Below are 23345 nucleotides of genomic sequence, written 5' to 3'. Positions count from 1 at the left end.
AGGCAGGTTTGATCTAAGCAGATGGTCACAAGCACCTCTGGGGTAGGGAGTGGATGGGGCGGGGAGACGGCGTGCCCCCTGCCCCCAATGCGGGGTTGGCCTCACGACCTCCCCTCACAGGCTGTTGGCTCTAGATGGTCACAGGGCTACACCCAGATGCCTGGGGGTGCCCGATTCCCAAGTATCCACTAGAAGCTTCTCAACTTCTACAGAAGGGACTACAGGGACATGGGGCCAGGGAAGCGGCTGACACACTAGGCGAGACAGGGGCCTTAGCCTGCCATCTGCCCGCCTTTCCAACCAGCTGGGCTGTTGAGGGCCCTGAGCCAGAAGGGTGTCACGGGAAGGACAGACCCCTGCCCTCAGGGAATAAGCAGTTCCTGACAAACCACAGCCGGTGGGGGTGCATGGGCCGTGAAGGGCTGCGTTGTCTAGCCAGGCCGGGGCTCCGAGTTCCGGTCCTGACCCGACTGTCCCGCCCTGGGAGCGTCTGTCCTTGGACCATGTGGGTCTCTCTCCTGGAGGGCTGCCCCTCCCCGAGGGTCACTGGGTGCAATGCCCTCCATGTTGGTCGGTGGTCCCAGGAAATAACACTTTCCTTTTGCAGCAGAAATGGTTTTCTGGGACACAGGCTGCCCACTGCCTCACGGAGCGTCTCCTCTATAAGGCTCACATAAGCAATCTCCATCAGAATTTTTTTTCCTTTTTTAAAAAATATTTTATTTATTTATTTGATAGAAACACACAGTGAGAGAGGGAACACAAGCAGGCGGAGTAGGAGAGGGAGAAGCAGGCTTCCCGCTGAGCAGGGAGCCCAATGTGTGGCTCTATCCCAGGATCCTGGGATCATGACCTGGCAGAAAGCAGATGCTTAATGACTGAGCACCCGGGCACCTCAGAATTTCTTATAAGGGGAAGACTTTGTTACCATGGAGAAGAGTCTACTTCCTGCAGATGGAAACAGATCAGACTTCTTCGGCCCTGGCTGCCTTGAGGCTTAATCGTGGAGTCTGCTGTGCCCCCAGACAACCTTGATCATCTCTGTTTTCTGTGGGCCCTGCACGCCCGTTCTAGGTGTTGGTCTTACTGTTATGTCTTTGACACATGTTGCTGCCTACATCGTGTCTAGAAAGAAGCAGGTGATCATTAATAATAACATAGCAAACTAGGGCTCCTTCCTTGGGAAGAAAATAAAACCGGGGACTGGGAGGGGTAGAACCATTGCTGTCCTCGAGTGTCGGCATGGACTGGAGTTTGCCAGGAGCTGGGGCAGAAAGGGTGGTTACAAGGCTGTTCTCAGAAAGAAGGAAGCAGAGCAATGTTGCAAGAGAAGCAAAGCCCAAGCCCTTAGCTTGCCGCTGGGAAGGGCCCCTGCAATGTTTCCAGAGGAGGGCAGGAGTTCCAGCATGACACGTACCCCAGCTCCACTGCTCACAAGCTGTGTGACCCTGGGTGAGCCGCTTACCCTCTCTGTGCATCAGGATACTAATGATAATGACTGGCCTGGGGCTGCATCACTCTAGGCTCTGCTTGGGTCTTCGCATCGCTTTCTCTTCTATGTGTCCGTGTCTCCTCTCTCGTATCTTACAAGGACACTTGTCACTGGATTCAGGTCCCTCCAGATAATCCTTCACAGATTCTGGGATGTGGGCTTCTCTTTTGGGGGCCACCATTCAACCCACTATGAGGATCTAAGCAAAGCATCTCTTGTGGTGAGACCAGTCCTTAGTGGGCAGATAAGTGGGAGGATTTTTTTTGGGGGGGGGGGAGGGTACTCTAAAATCTCCACCTTATAGATGCCAGCTGTCCCACAGCGCCCCCTCTGGCTTGCCCAGAAAATGTCTGAGGTGCTCGGAGGACGGGAAGTGGCATGAGGCTGAGGGAGCAAGGTGTTGAGAGAGAACTGAGAAGGGGGTGTGGATGGAGAAGGCGGGAAAGGAATAGGTGTGCTTAACTTTGGGCTGGTTAACTTCTACCTCCTCTGGTGGTGGGAGAGTCAGCCAACTGACTCTTCACCCCGGACAGACTCACTGACTGAGCCAGACCTAGGGTGGGACTCCTTTCTTCCCCCGCTCTCCCCTCCCAGCACAGGCCCACACTACTGGCTCGCTGGTCAGCTCTAGTGACCTCCCTGCCTCGAGATGCTCCCTGCTCTGACTGCCAGGACACTACTGCAATGCCGATGGGCACTCTCCTGCTCAAACACCTCCCATGGCTCCCCACGCCTGAGGGGAGTCAAATCTAAACTCCTTCCGGGCCTGCTGCCTGGGGGCCCACGCTCCTTCTCTGGCCTGAGAATCCAGGATTCCTTTTCTGAGATCTGTCTTCTGCTTGCTGTTCCCCAAACTGACCCCTGACTCCTTACTCTCTGGCATTTCCTGGCTCCGCCCTCTCCTTCTGGAACAAATATCTTCCCTTCAGCAAATCCTTGAAAGGCTCAACTCTATAGGCCTCTTCCTCCAAGGAGCTAATTCCAGGTGAAAGTGCACATTTAGTCCCTGGTATCCCTCTTAGGACACCTCCCACCCTATATCTTGTCCCATTGTTGTTTCTGGTCAGGACCCACTTCCAATACAGAGCTGCCTGTTGGATGGAGGCCCATTCAGCTCACTTTTGGATTCCCAGCCCCCACACGTTGCTGAGCATGAAGCGAGTGCTTACTCTTTTTCAAATGAGTAAAATACCCATTGTAGTTCATGCCCATTAAACTTCCAGGACTCAAGGGGCAGTGTTCTCAGGACAGAGCTGCATGCAGGGTCCTGACCTTGGAGCTTCCTTTCTTCTCTGGGTGGCTGACATTTCCCTGAGAGGGTGGGCCTCTCCCCCAGGGCTGTTTGTGGTTCTTCACCAGCAACTGGGTGACACAGAGTTGGCCTCAAATGTTGGGAAGTTTGTCTTAAAGACTTAATACATTTTTTTTTTTTTTTAAGATTTTATTTATTTATCAGAGAGAGAGAGGGGGAGAGAGCGAACACAGGCAGACAGAATGGCAGGCAGAGGCAGAGGGAGAAGCAGGCTCCCCGCTGAGCAAGGAGCCCGATGTGGGACTCGATCCCAGGACGCTGGGATCATGACCTGAGCCGAAGGCAGCTGCTTAACCAACTGAGCCACCCAGGCGTCCCAGACTTAATACATTTTAAGTAAAATATTTCATATCTACAAAAATAAATGAAAAACTTAGCAGATCATAAAATGCACATCCATATACCCACCACCCAGCCTGAGGAAGAGAACGTTGTGCATGTTGTGGGTGATGCCCCTTCCCTTACAGCCCCCAGTAAAGGCATGGTCTCAAGTCTACTGGACTCCAGAAACAGGGACAGTTGAACAGTGCTCTGGGACTGTATGGAGCCCTCTGTCAGATACTCAGCTTTCAACATTTTTTTTTTTTCTTTTTAAGATTTTATGTATTTATTTGGGGGAGAGAGAGGAAGAGGGCACAAGCAGGGGGAGCAGCAGAGGCAGTGGGAGAAGACGGCTCCCTGCTAAGCAGGGAGCCCAATGCGAGCCTTGATCCCAGGACTCTGGGATCATGACCTGAGCCCAAGGCAGCCGATGAACAACTGAGCCACCAAGGTGCCCCCCCTCTTAAAATACTTGCTACATTTTTAATTTTCTTCTTTTTTCTTTCTTTCTTTCTTTATTCGTGAGAGACAGAGAGAGAGAGAGAGAGAGAAAGGCAGAGGGAGAAGCAGACCCTTGCAGAGCAGGGAGTTGGACACCGACCTGAGTGGGAGGCGGATGCTTAACTGACTGAGCCACCCAGGAGTCCAGCTTTCAGAGCTCTTAAAGTCACCTGTGTTCATACTCAAAAGAACTTGGGACCCCTGAGGAAACCATGACGTTTTAGTGACAGTTCTACAGGGAGCGGTCTCTTGATTGGGAGCTGTATGAAGCAGATCAGGTGTGCAGTAATCACAGCTCTGAATGGCACACACATGGTGGGGGAAGGAGTCGGCCCCTGGCGTTACAAGACCTTTGTCTGCAATTGTCTTCATGGGTCCCTAAGCGCTGGGCCCCCTCGCTACTGCCCTCACACTGCTGCAATGCTCATTTCTGCCTCTAGATGGGCCCACTGGGCTGTGCCCCTTCTCACCGCACAGGCCGTTCTGGGGAGTACAGGCAAATTCTGTCCTTCAGAACTGATGAAGAGAACCTTTTAAAGCGAGAAGTGGAACTCTGGCCAATACTTATTACAGAGGTAGTTGCTAATTCCAGCTGCCTGCTCCTTTGACTCAAATCCTGGCCCAGCATCGTGTCTGCAGGACTTGGGGCCAATTGCATAGGTGAAGATAATAAGAGGGCTTTTAGGATAATTAAATGACTTCACATAAAGTGCTTGGAACAGGGTCTGGTAAATAGCACGTGCTCAAATAAAATTTGCTCTGTTCTTTTCCTTTTCTGTGTGTAGTGCAGGGACACCTGTCACACCCTCTGAGGGCAGGGGCCACAGCATCCAACAGGCTGCTCGCGTCAGCACCCCAGGTGCCTGGCAAGTCGCAGGTGTTTCTCTCCCCAGCTGCTCCCATCTCACAGAGGAGCAAGCTTCTGTGTTCCATGTGGCTTCAGAGCAGAATTCCAGGTGGGGACTTACAGCGAGGCAGGTGAGGGGCTGGTGGACCGTCTGAGCTGTCCACACGTGGTATGGGCTTCCTGGAAAGAGAGTGAGCTCCCGGGCACTGGAGGTGTGCAGGCGGAGGGCACCTGCTCTGGGCAGCCTTGTCTGGTGGCTGTATTTCTTTTCTTTTCTTGTCTTGTCTTTTCTTTTTTAAGATCTTATTTACTCATTTGAGAGCCAGTGAGCACATGAGCTGGTGGCAGGGAGGGGGGTGCTGCGTAGGAGCAGAGGGAGAAGCTCAGAAAGAATCTCAAGTAGATTCCCTGCTGAGTGTGGAGCCCAGTTCGGGGCTTGATCTCATGACCCTGAGATCATGACCTAAGCAGAAACCCAGAGTCAGATGCTCCACCAACTGAGCCCCCCAGGCACTGCTGTTGGTGGTATTTCTAAGTGGGATGTTGATTAACTATTGCTGGGCCAGCACCCTCTTGAGACAGTGAATGACGCAGGAGGGGCTGGGAAGGCCAGAGGGGAATAGGAGGGTCAGGTTCCCTCATCACGGGTGGACGGGCGTAGGAAGAGGGGGAAAGAAGGGGAGAGGCAGCTCCAGGCCTTTACCCTCCTGTCAATACCCAGGAATGGCTGAGCTTGAGTGCGTGTGGGGTTGTGTGTGGTGAACTCTTGACCCTGGCTGGGACTGGAAGTGACTGGGGAGACTTTCAAGGGACAGCATGAGGCCCTGCAACACACAGGTAGGGCCCAGGAACCCTCTGATTTGGGCAGTGACGTGGAAGTGGTCACTTTTCCGCACAGGCTGGGGAGGCCACCTCAGTACAGAGCCTTAGTATGTGCTCAGTAAATGGGAGACAACATTATCTGTGTCCCCAGTGTGTTCTCAGGAGGGCTGTGCAGGGGACTGAGGCCTGGGGAATGGCAAGTACAGGGTAGGAAGGGCCCTTAGAGGCTGCTTCTCCACACCAAGCCCATTTTGAGAACAGTCTTGCCCAAGGCTTGGGTCAGAAGCCAGAGAGGGGAACAGCGCTGGAACGGAATCCCTCCTTCCCTGCCATGTCCACAGACACTCCAGAGCTTCCGTCCACCTCTGGCTGGTTTCTTCTGGATGTTGCCCTGCTCCCTCAAGGCCAACAGATTCAGTATATGTGCTGCCGAAGCGAGCACAAGGCCAACAGATTCAAGACAAGCCCTTCAGCTATCCCTGCTCCCACCTGTTCCCACCTGTGGCTCCAGTCTCGGTCTCACTATCCACCCAGTCCCCGGATGAGTCCTGACTCTTCCTTCTCCAGCCTGGCCTAATCCATCACCAAGTCCAAGGCTGAAAACCATGCTCTAGACGCCCCCCATCAGCCTCTGGCTTGCTGTTCCTCTCCTGAATATCTGTGCTTATGTGGTTCCCAGGCCAACTCTTTACCTTCCTCTGCTCCTGGACCACCTCCTCTGATTTGGCCTTGGGTGCCCTAGAAGGTCAAGAAATGGTGTTTGGGCAGGGGTCCTGGGGCACAAGGGACTCCTTTCCAGCCCTGGGCCTGGATATGGTCCCCGTCTCCTGCATGTCCCACACTGGTCAGCTGGGGGCGCTCCTGCCCCACGGAATCCCTGCATCCCAGCGCGAAGTGGGTGCGGGGAGTGTCTGGAGTCTCTCTCTCTCTGTCTGAGCCAGCCCAGCTGGTCTGGCTAGTCTGGGTGTTGACAGCAGTGGAGGCCAGGAGTGGGGGCAGGGGTGAGGGGGTGTGGGAGTGTGAGTGGTGTGAGTGCTGGGTGGAAATCCCTGCATGCAGCTGGGAATTTGTGTGTGTTTGTGTGTGTGTGTGTGTGTGTTGGGGGAGCTTGGAACAGGGTATCAGTTGCCTAGTCGGTTGCAGTGGAGGAGCCTTGGGGTCCTGGCTGTACTTGGGGGGCCTGGGGACCCCATGGTAGGGTTATAAGGACTCAGGTGAAAGCGTGGCCTTGGTTCTGTCACCCCTCCTGTCCCTTTCACAAGGGATGCCATCTCCACGTCTGTTTGGGGCAGGACCTCAGTTCTTTAGAGGGTGGGCTTTGAGGTCTAATTGAGGCTGGGCCCAGAGGCTGAATCAGCAGGGCCCCCTGGAGAGCCTCAGGGGGCCCCCGTGTGGCTGGGGCAGGGCGTGGTTGGAGAGCAGCGGCGGGGGGTGGGGGGTGGGTGTCAGGTTGCTGGGGGAGGGGTTGACATGTCATGGGGGTCCTTGGCTGCTAGTGATGAGTCCTGCTGTGAATTCCATAGGTGGTGGATCGCAAGATGTGTCTGGGGTGGGGGGCCGTGGCACCGTGACAGCACTGAGCTTCGGATAGATCGGGCAGCCTCGGCCCCCGGGAGCAGGGAGGGCTAGATTCCCCTGCACAACTCCGGGGCTGGAGTGGGGAGGGGCAGGGTCAGAGCCAGGGACCCTAGCAGGGGGTGGGGCAGAGGGCTCACCAGGCCAGGGGCTCCTGGGCCTGGATTCAGCTGGAGTGTTGATGGGTGGAGAGGAAGGAGAGTTCCTTCTCCCTCTGGACTGTGAGGAATTGGGTTAGATGACTACAGGGACTTCCTGGCCCCCAGTCTGGGCCCAGCCAGGATGGAGACCCATCCCGAGTCCCCAGCCTCTCCCTAGCTCTCACTGCCTCCAGATGCCCCACTGGCTTATCCAGGCTTTTGGCGTGGGCCCTGGACTGGCTGAGGCCTGAGGTGGGGCAAGGGAGTCCAGGCCCTAACTCTACCGGGTTATAAGGGATTGGTTGTGACCTCTCTGGGTCACCCTTATACCATGTGGGGGCACGTGGTGCTGCAGCTCCTGACTCTCGCTTGCACTCCATGAGCCGGCCTTTCTGGGGGGCAGCTGGCAGGCTAAGAAAAGGACCTACTCTATTCACCCTACGGCTCTGGGTCCAGGGCTGGGGGCAGGGGTGAGAGGAGGCAGGCCTGATGGTCTGAGGGGGCTTGCGCCTGGCCGACGGGGGTCACAGGGAGTCCTGCCTGCAGCAACAACGGGAGCTGAGGGAGAGGTCTCAGCAGGCTGGAGCGGCCCAGTGGAGGCTGGGAGGACAGGCGGAGGAGGGCACCGAGCTTGCTTGTTTATCTTGAGTGGCAGGTTCTGGCTTGCCAGGAATGTAGCCTGGGCCGGGGTGTGGGGGGTGCTGACACCACCCAGCCCTGCTCCCTCTTCCCCAGATGGCACAGAGAGGGCCTTGAAGGAAGCCTGCTGGGCCTCCAGACTAGGGGTGGAGAATGGGGGTGCTGGGAGAAGGGCCGGGTCCCCCCACTGGGAGATGTGGGCACAAGTTCCAAGGGCCTGGGTTTGACTCCCCCACCCCGGAGGTGCTGGTACCCTACTCCAGGGGGCCAGGGGTTGTGCTGCAGTGCCTTCCTGACCTGGGTAGGCTATGGACTGCTCTGAGTTGCCCCCCAACCCTCCACCGCCAGGAGGAGAGACAGGCCGGGGCAGGCCCAGGGCCTGAATGATCCCCACACAAGTCTTTGCAGGGGCTGGCCAGCTGCAGGGGCTGGTGGTGCTGGCAGAGGACCTGATGCTCAATCCTGGTGATGGTGGGGGGTGTCCTGACTCCAGCCCCTGCCCTTCCACCTCAGCTGGCCGTCTGGCCGGGTGGGATTTGAGCCATTGCTCTGGCAAGCAGGCCTGATCCCACAGAAGTCCCTGGTCATTGGATGGGGGACATGGGCTGGTGGCACTGTGGACAGCTCGGGTAGAAGCCGGTTGGTGGTGAGCTTAGCGGAGGCTTAGGGGGAGGAGAGAGGCACATGTAGGGTGCTACTGGGATGTGGACTGGGGGTTCGGATGAGGGAGGGCCTGTGAAAGCAGGGTTTGGAGGAATGTTATGGGTTTAGGGCTGGGGCAGGGCTGAGGCCCAGCTGTGGGCAGAAAAGTCTGGTCTGAAAGGTGGGTGCAGGTCACGTTGGTGGTTTGGGATGGAGAGGCATTGACCGTGGGAAAGCACCCAGATTGGGATTTAGGGTAGAGTTGGGGTATGGTTTGGATCTGGGAGTTTGGTTTGGGTTAGTGAAATGTCAGGTCTGGAGATGGGTTCAGGGCTGAGGCTGGGCAGGCACACGGTCACATGAGGCACAGTTCGGGGTTAGGCCAAAAGGGGGTCAGCGTCGGGCTGCCACGTTAGGGTTAGGCTTGGCTAGAATCTCTTAAGGGTCTTGGGGAGCTGGTTGTCTGTCCTGTGGTGTCCCTGCTGGGTCTGTCTTCTCCCTTCTCAGTGGGCCACTCTCAGCCATGACCAGGTCCTCTGGCCCCCATAGTGGCAGGTCCCCCTGTAGCCTCTGGGCCAGGCCAGGGCCTGGGGGAGCAGCATTCTGCCACTGAGCCCCGAACTCTCTAAAGCCTGGCAGCTGCTGAAGCAGGGGCCCCATTTCACACTGAAGCAGGCCTGGGTTTGGGGAGACGTGCTGCCAGCCTGTTCTGCTGGCTGCCTGCCTTCCTGCCTCCTCTTTCTCACAGGATGTTTGTCAGGGGACCTTGGCATCTTTGGGTCCTGGCTGGCTGCGGGTCTTCACAGTGCTAGCTCCTCTCCTGACCACCCTCCCTTCCAGGTCCGGGGTTGGGGTGAGAGCTCTCCCTGCTCCTCCCTTGGCCTTAACCACAGTGCTATCCGGGGGCCGGGCTGTCTCACCTTGTCATGGTTCCCATACATGTCCACGCCAGACTTGGAGCCCAGGGTTAGGACTATGTCCACAGTATGCCCCCAACCCAGACTGCCCAGGTCCCGTGGCCTCTCCCCTGACCACTGTGGCCCTCCCTGAGCCTTGCCAGCCTCCTGAGCCTTAGGCCTGTGGCGCCTTGGGGGCTGTACTTTGCCACCTGGACTGAGTGGGAGGCTGGGGGCCTAGAGGTAGGCTGGTGGTCCCAGTCTGGGCCAGAGATCCCCGGCCTTCCCTAGGCTTGGCTCTTGAGAATCAGTCGCCTGGACCAGGGCCATGGACCTGGTGGTCGGGGTGAGGCTTGTGTCTCACCACCGTGGGTCCCTGGGGGTGGGTCTGGTTGAGGAGGTGTAGTGGCACCTGGCTGGGTGGCTGGGTGGTTGGGTGTGTCTGTGTGTGACTCAGGCTGGATGCCGGGGACTTGAGCTGGTGGCTTTGTTCTCCCCCTGGCCTGGGAGGGTGTGCCAAGGCAGCTGTGAGTCACTGGGGTGTGGCCCGGCCGGCTTGGAGGCTCCCCAGAGAGAGAGAGAGAGAGAGAGAGAGACACACACACACACACACACACACACACACACACACACACGCACAGCCAGTGCAGGGGCCCTGTCCCCGGGGCCTTTCCCTCAGTGGTGCTATGGGCACTTCCTAAGGGGCTCCATGCTGACCAAGGGCCCTGTGCTTCTGGAGGAGCTGGTATGGGATCTGACCCCAATAGCCACAGCCCAAGACCCCGAGGGGCACACTGCCCCTTCCCCAGCTTCTCGATCAAGAACATTTGCGGGCCACTATGTGCTACTATACAGACTGTCAACCCAGGGGACCTGGAAAACAACTCTGGGTGGAGGAAATGATTATTTCCACTACAGATGAAGGAGCTGGGGCTGTGGGAGGCTAAGGATGCTAGTCAGTGGCCAGCCTGTCCCAAGCCTCCTCACCAGGTGTACACGGTGGCCTGCCCTGTGCCAGGTGTGGGTGCATCTGTGATGATAGCCTCCCTCCCCACTGCTTCAGGGCAGCTCATCATGAGTACCCCTTCAATACCACCTCTCCATCAGCCTCAGGCAGAGCTCCAACAGGGTCGGGGCGAGCAAGTAGCCCCTCCCAGTTACCGGGACTAGGTTCTAGGCCCTTCCATAGCTTTGAGAGTGGAGACAGACATGCCCCGCTGGACCCCTGGGCAGTGCCCATCTGCATTCTCTGGGCAAGGGGCAGAGGGCCTTGGGGCCCAGCTCCCTCTTTGGGGAGCCAGCATTCCCCGTTCCCAGGGAAGGACAGGAAGTGTGGTTTCTATGTGACCTCTGGCCCTTGTCCACAGGTATGGACACGCCTGTCCTGTGTGGATGGGAGGGGGGAGGACAGCCAGCTGGCTGTAAATCAGGTGTGAGGGGCAAGCAGTGCAGGTTGAGGGACAGCCCCTGCCCCCAGGGGCGAAGCAGAGAACCCGAGGGTCGGGTCGTGGGCGGGCTGGGTCCTCAGAGACCACCTGTAGGGGAGTGGATATTCTCCAACAGAGACCAGGGGCTGCCTTGAGGGCTGCAGCCCCCAGAGGGTTACTCTGGAGGTGGGGGGTTGGGGGGTTGGGATGTCAATAGCGTGCAGTTCTAAGAGCAGGACCCACCCCCTCCACCCACAGCCCCACCCGGTTCTCTGTCAGGAGCTCTTTGAGGGACAGGAGAAAGCGCCTTATAAGGTAACAAACAAGGTCTGCCAGGTGGAGAGGACAGGCGCCTCCCTGCCTCCAGGCCTCCCTGCCCCACCCCTGCAGACGGGATGCTTAGGCTTGGGGTGGGTATCCCAGGTCTGGCCTGGAGCCTGACGCAGTCCTCCTGCCCCACCCCCTCAGCTCAGGGAGCCCCTGCTACCAGCCCGGACTCTGGGGGCAAGGGAGGGGGGCACCTGGCATGGGGGAGGCCTGGCTCTCCCTGCCTGGGGGCGGGGAGGCAGAAGGGGCAGCCCAGCCTCAGAGAGGCTGCTGTGTGACCTTGGCTAGTAACTGCTCCTTTCTGAGCCTGTTTCCTCTTCTATGCAATAGGCGGGGGTCGGGGTGGGGGGGCGCTAAGGGCTATGAATCATCTTCTGGGGATCCTAAGCCCTGTGGAGTGTCCCTTCACTTACAGGCACTTAAGAAGACTGGGTCATACCGGTCACTCTGGGCCACAGTCTCTGCCACCTTCCCCAAGCCCAGGACCTTCCTTCCCTGCCACTGTTTGGCTCCCTAGGCAAGGGCCGACCATCACTGTTCCAAGAAAGCTGAGGCTCCAGGATAGTTCTGGTCAGTTCTCCAGGTGGCTTGGCCTCCCTCAGCTTGCCGACCTGCCAACAGTGAGGCCTGGCAGAGAGAGCCTGAGGATGCAGGCGCTCTCTCCACAGACCTGCCTCCCCACCTGGAATACCTGTCTCCAGCTCTCCAGCTCTCCACTAGAGCCTCCCCACCGAAACCCCCACTCACCCCCAGCCGTGCCCTCCCCAGCCCTTGGGTGCACTGGGTTTTGCATTGCCCTGGGTTGGCCGACCTGTGATGGGCGTCCTGTGAACGCCAGATGTGCCATCTTGGAATTTTACCCTGGAGAGAAAAGCCCTGACTCGAAATTTCTAGAAGGCGTTACAAGCATGATTTGGATTTGGCTCTAAGCAGCGCTGAGTTTAACAGAGAGGTTTAACAGCATGGCTGGGGCAGATCTGGGCCTGGAGGCAGCCCATGCTTTGGACCAGACCCCTTGTGGGCACAGTGAAGGAAGGAAGGGTGTCTTCCTGTTGGTCCTAGAAATCTCGGAGCTGGGAATATCCTTGGCTAATATCTAATTCAGCCTCTCACTGTGGGCCTTGGGCAACTGAGGCCCGGAGCTGGGACTAGAGCTGAGGGCTCCTGACCACCAGTTCCACCTGTTTCCCAGGGGGAGGCTGTGTGCTCTCTCCCTGCTCTCTCCTTGTTTAGCTGGGCCTGGACCTGAGGGGCACAGGGTTCCACTTGGTGGGTGCACCTACATGGCCCCACTGGGAGAGGACAGGGTGGGGGCCAGGGACCCAGCCTTTCCCCTGGTCTCTCCTCTGTCTGTCCTGGTGTAGGAGCCTCCCAGCACAGTGATTGCGCTGAGGGTTTCCAGGGAGCTGACGAAGCAACTTCTTTGTGAAAAAACCAGGCCAAACACGTGAGAATGGCTGAGGCGTCCTCTCCCGTTTCCAGCCTCCCCTGCACGATGCAGCCCTTGGAGTCCTGCCCCTGGCCCCCGGCCATAGTGCAGAAAGGACCCCTCCTGAAGCCCCGAGGATGGCATCTGTTCTCGAAGGCTCTGGGGAATTTAGAAGTTCTAGTGGGAAGTTCTGCCTGTTGTCTGGCTTTAGTCTCTCCTGCTGTGTGTTGAACCCCTTCTCTTCTTGCCATGTCCATTGGAGGTAGCAGATTACCTGCCCAGCACTCAGGCCACAGTAATCTGGAGGTCAGGATTGCAAGTATCCCCATTTTCTTTTCCACCTGCAGGGTTAGGGGAAACCTGAGGCTCCATCCTGAATTCCCACGGGGAATGCCCTTCTCCACACCCCTTCCCCAGCCTGCTGGCCCCATTCTGGACTTTCACCCCTTGCGTACACCCCCCTTTCCAGGAAGTGCTGGCTATGCCCCAGATTTTTCCATGACTCTGTATTGAGCTGGCTTCCAGCATCTTCTCTGTGTCCTGAACTAGCCTGTGTTCCCAGTGCCTTGGGCAGTTCCTGATGCCAGTTGGTGCTTAATAAGTGTAACGGGCTTATGAAGGGCAGCTTTTCCAGCACATGCTGAAAACCACGATCCATGAACTCTCTCAGATTTTCCAAATGGGAGGCTCCAGGGTAGACCCCGTAGGTTCTTTCCGCAGGTACCTTTGGTTCATAGTGCTCTAATGAGGGCATCTGAACACGAGTGACCTTGGGCTAGCTCTCTCTCCTGGCTTGGAGGCTGGTGTTAGGCCCTTTCGGGGGTTAGATGGAGAAGGAAACTGCCAGGCCTGTTCACAGATCATCACTCCCTCCCCCGCTGACTTCTCTGGGCCTAGATCTAGATCCATCAGGAAGTTCTAGAAGCCAGGAAGGCCAGGGCCTAGAAGGCAGAAGGCACAGTTCCTCCCAGTTCCCTGGGGCTGAGAACAGGGTCACAGGCTGCTGTGAGTCACAACAACTGTAAGTTCATGGATTTAGTGAGCATTTACTGTATACAAAACACATGACTGCAGGAATGGAACACGTTGGGAAGTCATCAAGCCTAGGGCCACCCTGACCCCCAGATAGGCAAGGCTGTAGAAATGGCCTCTTCCAAGCGACTCAGGAACCTGGGGTTTAGAGAGAGTCACGCGTGGCCCTGGGCTACCCAGCACCCACAGCAGCTGGAACGAGAGTCCTTGTTCTTTCCCCAGCACCTGTTGGGGAAGTGCTGCCTGAGTAGTGGGGACATTGGGGGGAAGGGGGCGCTGGCTGAGGAAAGACAATGTTCTGATGAACAGGGGCCCCTGGTGTGTTGGGGGGAAGCAGGACAGGAAATCCACAGCAGCTCACCCAGGACCATGGACTTGCGACAGGCACGTGTAGTGTGTGTGTGTGTGTGTGTGTGTGTGTGTAAGAGAGTGCACCAGGGGCCATGTAGGCTTGGTTCTGAGCAGACTTGCTAAACATGTGCGTATTTATAAAGCAGGAGGAACAGTGTTTGCTATTTCCGCATTTTGCTGTGGGTGCATTGAGGGGTCTTAGTGTGGTCAGACAAGGACTGGGGGATATTGCGGTGGGGGAAGCCCAGCAGGGTTGTGGGCAGGAGTTGGGGGCAGGAGTATAGGTTGTCAAGGGTAGTATGGCAGGGGGTTCTGGAAGGTGCCTGCGCAGTTCAGAGTTGGGGAGAGGCAGCTCCAGGTATGCCCCCTTCAGAGACAAGGGAGTCCAGAAACTGGAGACACTTCTGCCGCCTCGCTGTGCGCAGAGGCTTTGGCTAGTGTGGTCTTCGGGGTGTTGGTTGTGCGTGTGGGGGGCTGGTTCAGAGCCTTAGCAAGCCTCTGCAAGGCTCTGGCTTTGTCTTTCTAAAAAACTCTCCGCCCCAGGCACAAGCAGGAAGTGCTGGCGATGGTGGGATCACGGAAGGCACCACTACCCACCGGTCAAGGCCACCTTCTCCGGGACCTGCAGTAGCCCGCGGCGGCCGGCAGGAGGCGGTGCCCGACAGGCTTTGGAACGCTCCTCCTCCCCCTGCCCGCGGCGGGGCGCCCCGGAATGCGGCGGGGCTCAGATGTGGCGGCGCCGCCCGCGTCCCGTCCCGTCCGGTCCGGGCGGCCCTGAGCGGCCTCCCTGTCCCAGCACGCCGGCCCGCGGGCGGGCGGACACCAAGTCTCGGCACTGCGGGAACAGAGGCTTCCGAGCCCCGCCCCGGGACGTGGCGCCACACTTGGCCCCGCCCCCCGTCCGGGCGCCGTGGGGTTGGGCCCTGGCGCTGGCCTGGCTGCGGGGACCCACAGGCCCTGAGTTCCAGAGTTTCAGGGTCCGGGGACCCTCCCGGGCGGCTGCCCAACACACAGCTGGTCTTTTGGTGGGTGGCTCCGGGGCCAGGTCCCCAGCACGCCTTCAGTGGTCTCCCACCTGTCCTGCTGGAGGGAGCTGGAGCTGAGTGGAAGTCGGTGCTCTGGTCTCATTTTCCCTGCTAAAAGAGGGCAAGGACCCTATCTTGCAGGACTGTTGTGGGCAATGACCCATAGACGTTTATGGACAGTGCCAAAGGATGGGGGTCCCTATCCGGCTCCCCCAACACACTGGCAGCTTGACTGGCCAACTCCCCTGGATAGGTCCTCACTTTCCCCCCACCCTATCCCGTAGCTGGCTGTGGCCCTCATGTTGGGAGTGGATGTGCAGGGTAGCAGAGGAGAGAAGTGCGAGCTTTGGCCTGTTCTGGTTATAGGCTGGACCTGGTCTTTCCCGTCTGGTGTTTCTGAATGGAAGCAGGACTCACTGGACGGTGGCTCAGCACCTCAACTCCTGATGACCTGGCCTTGGCCTTCAGGGCTAAGACAGAGGAGTGGGAAGCTCAGACCAGAGGGTCTTGGAAGGAGGGCCTCAGACCAGGGGGGGCAGGCTTTGTCAGCATGGGGTGCAGTGGGGTGGGGTACACAGAGAGTACAGACCCCATTTCCACTTGACAGCCTCTGTATAGAGGCTCTTTTCTCATTCTCTCTCCTTCTTACTTTTTGGGATTGTTTTAAAACTGCAAAACCATAGTGGTGGGGAGGGCATGGATCTTAGAATATGTTCAGGTTCCTTCTTCCCAAACTCAGGTATGTCTGTGGTCCCACCAGTGACCTGCTCATTGTGGCCATATTCCAGGCCCTGGACGTTCCAGAAGGGACTCTGTCTGGGAAGTGTGAACCCTGTCAGCTCTAAGGCTAGGCCCAGGGAAGAAAGAAGTTTCTCCTTGCAGTCTGCTCCTCCTCCCAACAGAATACCCACTGATTTGGGGGTGTGTGTCCTCTCTTTACCTTTCTACCCCACCAGCTGGACAGGCCCAGCATATGGAGCAAAACTGAAGAGAGATTTGCTGGAACCCTGGCTGTCTCCAAAGGGGTGGGAAGGGGTCAGAAGGCCCAGCTCCTGGCCTAAAGCTCACCTCCACTGTGTGGTTCTAGCAAGGTCCCTCCTCTCTCTGGGCCACAGTTTCTCCATCTGTAAAATGAGGCAGTAGGGTATGTTTATGGTGCTGGGATATCACCCCTGGGATGTCTGTGCTACCCTCTATACTCCCACATCCAGGGTGCCCCAGAACTGTTTTGGAGGGAGGGACCTGGAGGGGAAGGGCCTACGTGGGTCGGACAACCTACGTTTGGGACAGTGTAGTTTCCAGAGGACAAAAGAAAGTGGCTTTCATTGTCTGCTGAACATGGCAGGAGTTCCTGCTAGGTGCACCCCGTCTGCCCGGGGGTGAGAATGGGCAAGGGCAAGGGTCTTAGATCAATCCTTTGGGGCCGGATGGGTTGGGTGGCTTGGTGACTGAATGGCATACTTTTAAGGGCTGGCCTGCCTTGTGGCTGTCCCTGATCCCTTGAGACATTCTTCAGAATTAGCTTGTCAGCGCAGGTTATTCTCTGCCTGGGACACAAGACAAGGAGTTCCTCTCCTTCGGGGGCCAGGCACTGGGGTGGCCATGGGCGGTGGGTTGGCCTGGCCTGGCAGTTTTTTGAGGAGACTTGGGTCCTAGGGAGAGGTGGTCGTGAAGATATTGGCTGGCATCCTTTTTTCAGGAGGCCATGGGGATAACACGTATGGGACAGGGCACGGTGGACCTGAGGGTCTCCTACCTTTCACCTGTGTGAGGCATGGTTTCAGCAGCCACATGCTTGTGGAGCGATGGAGCTGGGGAGAGGGCTGTCAGACAGGCTGGAGAACCCCCAAGAGGACCCTCAGGTTTTCCCAGTCCCAGGGAAGGCCCCCTGAAGCAGCCCCAACTTGCGGTGGGTGGGGCAAAGCCTCTGATGGCTTGGAGGGTGAGTGGGTCCCTGAGTCCTCCATTTTGTACCAGTGTCTGTGGCTGAGAGCAAGAGGGAAGGCAGCAGGAATGCAGGAATCCTGTCCAGGCCATGTCCCAACAGGCTGGGGTGGGAGGGCTCTTCAATCCACCTCGTTGCTAAGCAGCCTGTGCAAACAGCAGAGACACACAGACAGCCTCTGTGTGTGTGCCTGTGCCGGGGGGCCTCTGGGCTCAGGGGACCCATCACCACACACTGCAGATGGGAGCCCTTGCTGCCATGCGCAGGCCCGAGGTGGGTGTTGGGCCTGCCGACACCTGCCGGGCGCTCACTATGTACAGGTTGGATCCATTCATTAGCTCCTTTCATCCCCACACCCCAACAAGCACCCCTCTTACCCACTTTTATAGAGAGGGAAACGGAGGCTCTGAAAAGTCACACACTGCCCAGGGCACAGAGTGGTTCAGCCAAGCGAGGGCTCACACTGAGGTCTGTCTGACTCCAGAGTGTAGTCTTGCAGACAGACCTCAGTGTGAGCATGTGGCTGTGTGTGCCTGGGAACATCTGTGGGAGGCGTGCCTGGGATGGGTGCTTTGGTGGTGGGCCTGCGCTGGTCTGTGCCCGAGGACGCTGGCTTATGTGTGTACATCTGTGTCCACACCTGGCGTGTGCACATCATGCCCACGGGTGAGCGCGAGACATACATTAGCTGCGGATGTGCACTCGCATGCACAAGCACAGGCGTGTGCCGAGTGCATGTGCATCTCTGTGTGCCCACTTGTGCACGTCTGCACACAGCCCTGTGCCGTGCCTATGTGGTCTTCTCTGCAGGCTGCCCTCACTCGCAGCCCACCCACCTTCTGTCCCCTTCTTGGGCTCCTGCCTTGGCACAAGGCCCCAGCAGGATGTGACCACCTTGTGGGTGGCACTGGGACTTCCGAGGATTTGAAGGAAGGGGATTTTGGGGAGATAGGGTTGGTAGGAACAGGGTTGAATAAGAGGAAGATGCCTAGAATGAGAGGGATTAAGGCTGGGGCTGGTCTGGGTTTTCTTTAGCCCCTAAGCAGGGGAGTGGCACAGAGCGCCCTGATCGTGTCCCCTTCCTCTACCTACTTTTCTCAAGGCTCAGCTCCCCACTGCCTAGGGAAATGCTCCAGGGAGACCTCAGGGGTGTCCCAGGGCTTGGAGGGCTTGGCTGTGTCCTGTCCTTCTATCTGTGTGTGCCAGGTAATCCCCCCTCAACCTCCAAGGGAATGGAGAGGTGAGGGGACCCAAGAAGGGACTTCTCTGGGTTCACGGGTGTGGGGGAGAAGGGCTGAAGCTAAATTCTAGCCCAGTGCACGGCCCCTTGGCACCAGCTCTCTCTGCCTGTGAGCATAGAGGTGCAGGCAGAGAGGCGGTCAGCAGGGGGCGCTCGAGGCCTGTGGATCGCGGGGAGCTGTGGGGCATAGATACAGACTCACCCGCAGGTGGGGTGGGGATAGGGGTAGGAGGATGGACTTAGCACCACTTGAGGCAGATTCCCAGAGGGACAGATCTACATCCCCTCCCTAGAGGGACAGACTCAATGCTTCCAGCAACAGATTCACAGGCCCTTTGAGGGACAGACACGGGGACAACCCCCTCCCCCGCTGGAGCCTTCACAGCCCGGCCCTGGAGTCAGACAGGCCTGGGTCAGGTGCCAGCTCTGCCCACCACCCCCCGGGTGACTTGAGGCAAGTCACTCAACCTTTCCTGAAATGGGGGCGATGTGTGCTAGACGACGTGGCCGTGGAGGTTATGACAAGTTGCCTGAGCAGGCTCTCACAGGGATGTTCTCACCTTCCTCAGCAAATATTTAATGAACATCTGCTAAGTGCCAGGCCTTTTGTGAAGCACTGGGGGTACAGCGATGAGCAAGTTACAAAGGCTAGCCCCTGTCTCAAGGAGCTAACATTCTGAAGGCAGGAAGGTGTCCTAAGGCTTGTTGAAATGAAAACTAGTCAACACCCCCTGCACCTGCCTCGATGCTTTAAAATGGAAATCATGAATTACGAATTAAAGATTGGCAGAGATGGGTCTTTCTCTCTTTTATTTCTTGTCACATGCAGGGCTGGGAAAATCCCAGATCTTACTGTTCTGCTTCAACCCTCGACCTCTTAGCACAGAGTCAGATCCAGCCACCGTCCACTCCAGACCCTGTCCTCACTTAGTCCCAGCTGGAGTCCAAAGATGGCCCACAGGGCCTGGCACAGTCTGGTCCCGGGTCTCGCCAGTCTCCTCCCGCTCTCTCCTCTCCCTCCACGGCCCCCAAGCTGGCCTCCTTGCAGGTCCTCAAACGTGCCTCAGGGCCTTTGCCCTTGCTGTTCTCTCTGCTGGAATGCTCTCCCTGGGCATCCACGTGGCTTGCTTCTTCACTTCCTCCTGGGATTTGATGAAATGTCTTCTTGGTGAGGCTTTCCCTGCCCTCCTGATTAAGCATCCCCACCTCCTGCACTCCCTGTGCATAACTCCTTTATGTTTCCCCGGGAGAATTCATTTTTGCCAGCAGGCCAACTGTCTCTTTTACAATATGTTTCTTTCTCATCTTTCTTCTCCTGTGAGAATGTAAACTCCATGTGAGCAGGGTTTGGGCAGATTTGTTCCTGCTGTAACTTCAAAGCCTAAAATATGCCCGGCACATTGCAGGCATCAACAAATACTGTCATGGGAATGTGAGCACTGGCTCCAGGGCGGTATGCATTCCTTGGTGACTGAAGCATGCATTCCCTGGAGAGGGGGGTGCCCAACTTCGCAGCTGCAGCTGGGCCACATCAGGCACAACCCTGTTAGGGGCTGGAGGGCTGGGGGATGGGGAGAAGGCAGGAGTATTCTGGTTCTTTCTAGCTCCTTATGGGAGAGAAGCTGAATGGCTATGGTAAACTCCACCAAACTCTCATGTCTTAGTTGGGACATAATCAAGAGGCAGCTTTCTCCATTTGAAAAACATGAAAAATGTAAAAAAAAATCTAGCAGTCAGAGGGGGAGGTGGTCGGTGATCATTCCCCTTTCCCTCCTGCCCTTCCTCCCCCCTCTCTTTTTCTTCCCCTCTCTCCCCCCTCTTTCCCTTCCTTCCTTTCTCTCTCTTTTTCTTCCTCCCTTCTCTTCCTCTTTCTTTCTTCCTTCCTTCCTTCCTTCCTTCCTTTCTTTCTTTCTCCCTTCCTGCCTCTCTCTCTCTTTCTTTTGAACCCATTCCCTCCTTCGACCTCCCATCTCTGACGACCACTGGTCTGTTCTCCTGCTTTTATGAGTTTGTTTGCTTGGATTCCCCACATAAGTGAGATTATACAGTATTTGTCTTTCTGTCTGGCATTTCACTTAGCATAATGCTCTCAAGGTCCACCCGTGTTCACAAATGGCAGGATTTCCTTCTTCTTGTGGCTGAATAATATTCCATCATACATGTACGGTACATCACACTTTCCTTATGCATCCATCCATAGATGGACACTTGGGATATTTCTGTATCTTGGCTGTTGTGCATAATGCTGCCATGAAGACGAGGGTCCAGAGATCTCTTTGAGGGTGTGGTTTTGTTTCCTTTGGATCTATTCCCAGAAGTGGAATTGTTGGAGCGTATGGAAGCTCTATTCTTGGTTTTTGGAGGAACCTCCATACTTTCTATAGGGACTGCACCAATTCATATTCCTACCAGCAGTTCACGAGGGTTCCCTTTCCTTCTGTCCTTGCTAACACTTGTGATTTCCTGTAGTTTTGTACCTAGCCATTCTGACAGGTGTGCAAAGGCATCTCATTGTGGTTTTGATTTGAACTTCCCTGATGCTGAGTGATGTTGGACACTTTTCATGTATCTGTTGACCACCTCTGCCCATTTAAAAAATTGGCTTTTTTTTTTTTTTTTTTTTTTTTTTGCGACGGAGTTGTATGAATTCTTTATGTATTTTGGATTAGCCCTTTATCAGATACATACTTCGCAATTTTTTTCTCTCATCCCATGGGTTGCCTTTTCATTTTGTGGACGGTCTCCTGTGTTGTGCAGAATCTTTTTAGTTTGATGGTCCCACTTGTTTATTTTGGGGGGATGTTTGTCATTTCTGGACAGAGGAGTTCTAGCAGAGGATTTACACGTGTTACACATTCTCCATCTGGGGCATAGGTGCTGGCTGCCTTCTGGCAGCCCAGGGGGCTATAGCCATCTTGTAAAAGCAGTTAGCCAGGCTTTAAGTCCCAACTGTTCCAGTAGAAGGAAGACACTCTGTCCAAACCCCCTGCCCCGGTGTCCAAGAACTGGCTCCTTGGGGCCCTCGTCTGAGCTCCTGGGTGTAGGTAAGCCCACCTTCTTTGGCTCTGGAGGAAGTGCTGCCTCCTGTGTTTCCTCAGCAACCTGCCCCCCACCCCTGCCACCCGCCTCCTTCTTCTTTAAGTACCCACTCTATCAGCTACTTGCATCGAATCCCCTCTGTGTGAAATGACTGGATACCGACTGATAGACCAGAGAAGGAAAACTCTAGAAAAGCAGATTGTGCCCGGTGCCTCGAAGAACACAAGATGGGGTAATAGTAAAGCAAGAAATAAAAAGTAGTGTGGAGGTGGTAGGGGGCTATTTTTGGTGGGTGGGTCTGGTGAGCTCTGAGCTGACACCTGAGAGGAGCCAGAGCCGAGGGAGTGAAGTTTCTGGTGGGCACCGGCTCTCTGGGGCTGGTGGGCTGGGGCAGCCCACCCAGTACAGGGTGCTGCCCCTGCCCTTGCCGGCTGGGCGGAGACATGGCTTCGAGGGGCTCAGCCCCGGGAGCCTCTGAGCTCTTAGGCCCGAGATTGGAGCTAAGTGGGTGGGGATCTGAGCTCCAGTTTGAAGGCCGGGAAGAGCAGCCCCATCTCCATTCTTCCCTGCCTCCTCCTCCCTAAGCCAGAGGAAGCCCCCGCCGGCTCGGGGCCTGAGAAGTGCTGGTCTCGCCGCGGCCGGAAGAGGGCAGCGGTTGCCGCTGGGCGCGCCGGCGGGAGGGGGTTGGGCGTGGGGCGGTGAATGTGGGCTGTCAGCGCATGCAGGGAACTGGAAGGAAGGGTTCCCTCCCTCCCCTCTCTAATCCTTAGCCCCCCACCCCCGCCGCAACAGAGCTTTGAGCCTGGAGGTCTCTCCTGGAGGGGGGAAGGTGCGGGTGAGGCTGGGCAGTGGTGTGGACCCTCCCCTAGCTGCTCCCTGCCACCACCTGGGCCAGGTAGCGGGTGGAGGCTGACTCCTCTAGCGATAAGGGGGAAGAGTTTCATAATTAGCATGTTTGCTATTACTGCTGTTGTAAAGCACGGAGCATGCGCCAGGCTCTGTCCTAAATTCTCGCATCCTGCATCATCTCTTGAAAGCTGTGCAACAGACCTAGGAGACAGGAGGTCCATCTCCAAGAGTTGCCCAAGACCACACACGCAGCTAGAAGCGGAGCTTGCTCTTCAGGTTGTGTGTCAGTTACTCTGACTGCTGTCTCTGTAGGGTGGTAAAATGCCCACAGTATCAAAGCGAGTATGGAAGGGATGGGCGGGCGTCAGGGTATGGACATCCGAGGGACCTCCTTGGGCACCTAGCCAACTCCTTTATTTTACAGATGGAGAAACAGATCCAGAGAGGGGACTGTGACCTGCCCAAGGTCTGGCAGAGAGCACATGGCTAACCACAACAGAGGGGACGTGGGTACAACAACAGAGGAGAGTAGGAGCCAGATGCTGGCCAGAAGCCAGAAGCCCCTTGAGGGCAAGGACTCCTTCTAGACCCTTTATTCTCTTCTCCCTCCCTGCTGGGCCTAGCGCAGGGTGCAGCACGCAGTAGGTGCTCAAGAAGTCCTCTGTGGTGGGTGTGTCTGTCATCCTGACGTAATGGCGATCACCTGCCATTCATGCCTTCATTCATTCGTTCAGCACGTCGTAAGCCCTGATGGTGTGCTTGGCACCCTGCGAGACAGGGGGACGCACAGCTGAATGACACAGTTGGCTTATCTTTTGGGGAGACTTCTGGGGTTACCCCACATTATGACCCGTGCTTCCATCGTCTGGTAAACTGTAGTTTGGTCTCTGCCTCGGCTGGAGGCTGAGCAGATCTGTTCCACTTCCCTCCCCAGGCCATTTTCCCTCCTTATTCCTCGCTAGCCATAACATCCCTTCCTTTCAAGCTGCTTCCTTCCCCTCACCAAGCCCTACCGTCCCTTCCCCCTTCCCTGCTCAGCAGACCCCAGAGCAGAGGTCTTGGCTCTGCCCAGGTATCTCTGTTTCTGTGTCTCTGTTTCTGTGTGGGTGCCCTCCCCCACCCCCATCAGCCTCTGGAACTTCCCAGGTATTGGGACCACCTCTCCTCTAGTTGTTTTTCCTCAGGCCTAAATAGTCCAGGAGAGGGGACAGGAAGGGGAGGTCATGCAGTCCACACCAGGACCCAGGGCTGGTCCTGGACTCTGGCTCCAGCATCCCCTTTGGGGAAGACTTCTGGACCCCCCAGGGTGCTGACTTACTAGTCCAGGCCAAGGGCCTGAGCTCTGACCACCCATGCTGAGCCCCAGGGGCTGTGGCTGGGCACTGGCTGTTGGGTGAGTGCCCAACAACTACCCCTCCACGGCCCCCTCCCTTCGAATCTGAGGATGGGGCCTGCGGTCTCCACCTCTTCAACTCTGTGGTTGGGTCCTTTGCA

General features: G+C 56.8%; 1 protein-coding gene and 1 long non-coding RNA gene across 2 annotated transcripts in view; one reads left to right on the top strand and one right to left on the bottom strand.

The window, feature by feature from the left end:
- SMIM41 (small integral membrane protein 41) overlaps nucleotides 1-23345 on the top strand; it is a 100342-nt gene that overhangs the window by 19358 nt on the left and 57639 nt on the right. The gene's annotated exons all lie outside the window — the stretch shown is intronic.
- On the bottom strand, nucleotides 13397-16934 carry LOC131838742 (uncharacterized). The gene is made up of 3 exons (XR_009356684.1): nucleotides 16535-16934; nucleotides 15847-15902; nucleotides 13397-14889 (listed from the first exon to the last, which is right to left on the bottom strand). It is a non-coding gene; the product is annotated as an uncharacterized LOC131838742 (long non-coding RNA).

The sequence above is a fragment of the Mustela lutreola genome, chromosome 8 (genome assembly GCF_030435805.1).
Source record: "Mustela lutreola isolate mMusLut2 chromosome 8, mMusLut2.pri, whole genome shotgun sequence".
Lineage (NCBI taxonomy): Eukaryota > Metazoa > Chordata > Mammalia > Carnivora > Mustelidae > Mustela > Mustela lutreola.
The sequence above is the reverse complement of the archived record's forward strand: the minus strand, read 5'-3'. Positions and strand labels throughout refer to the sequence as shown.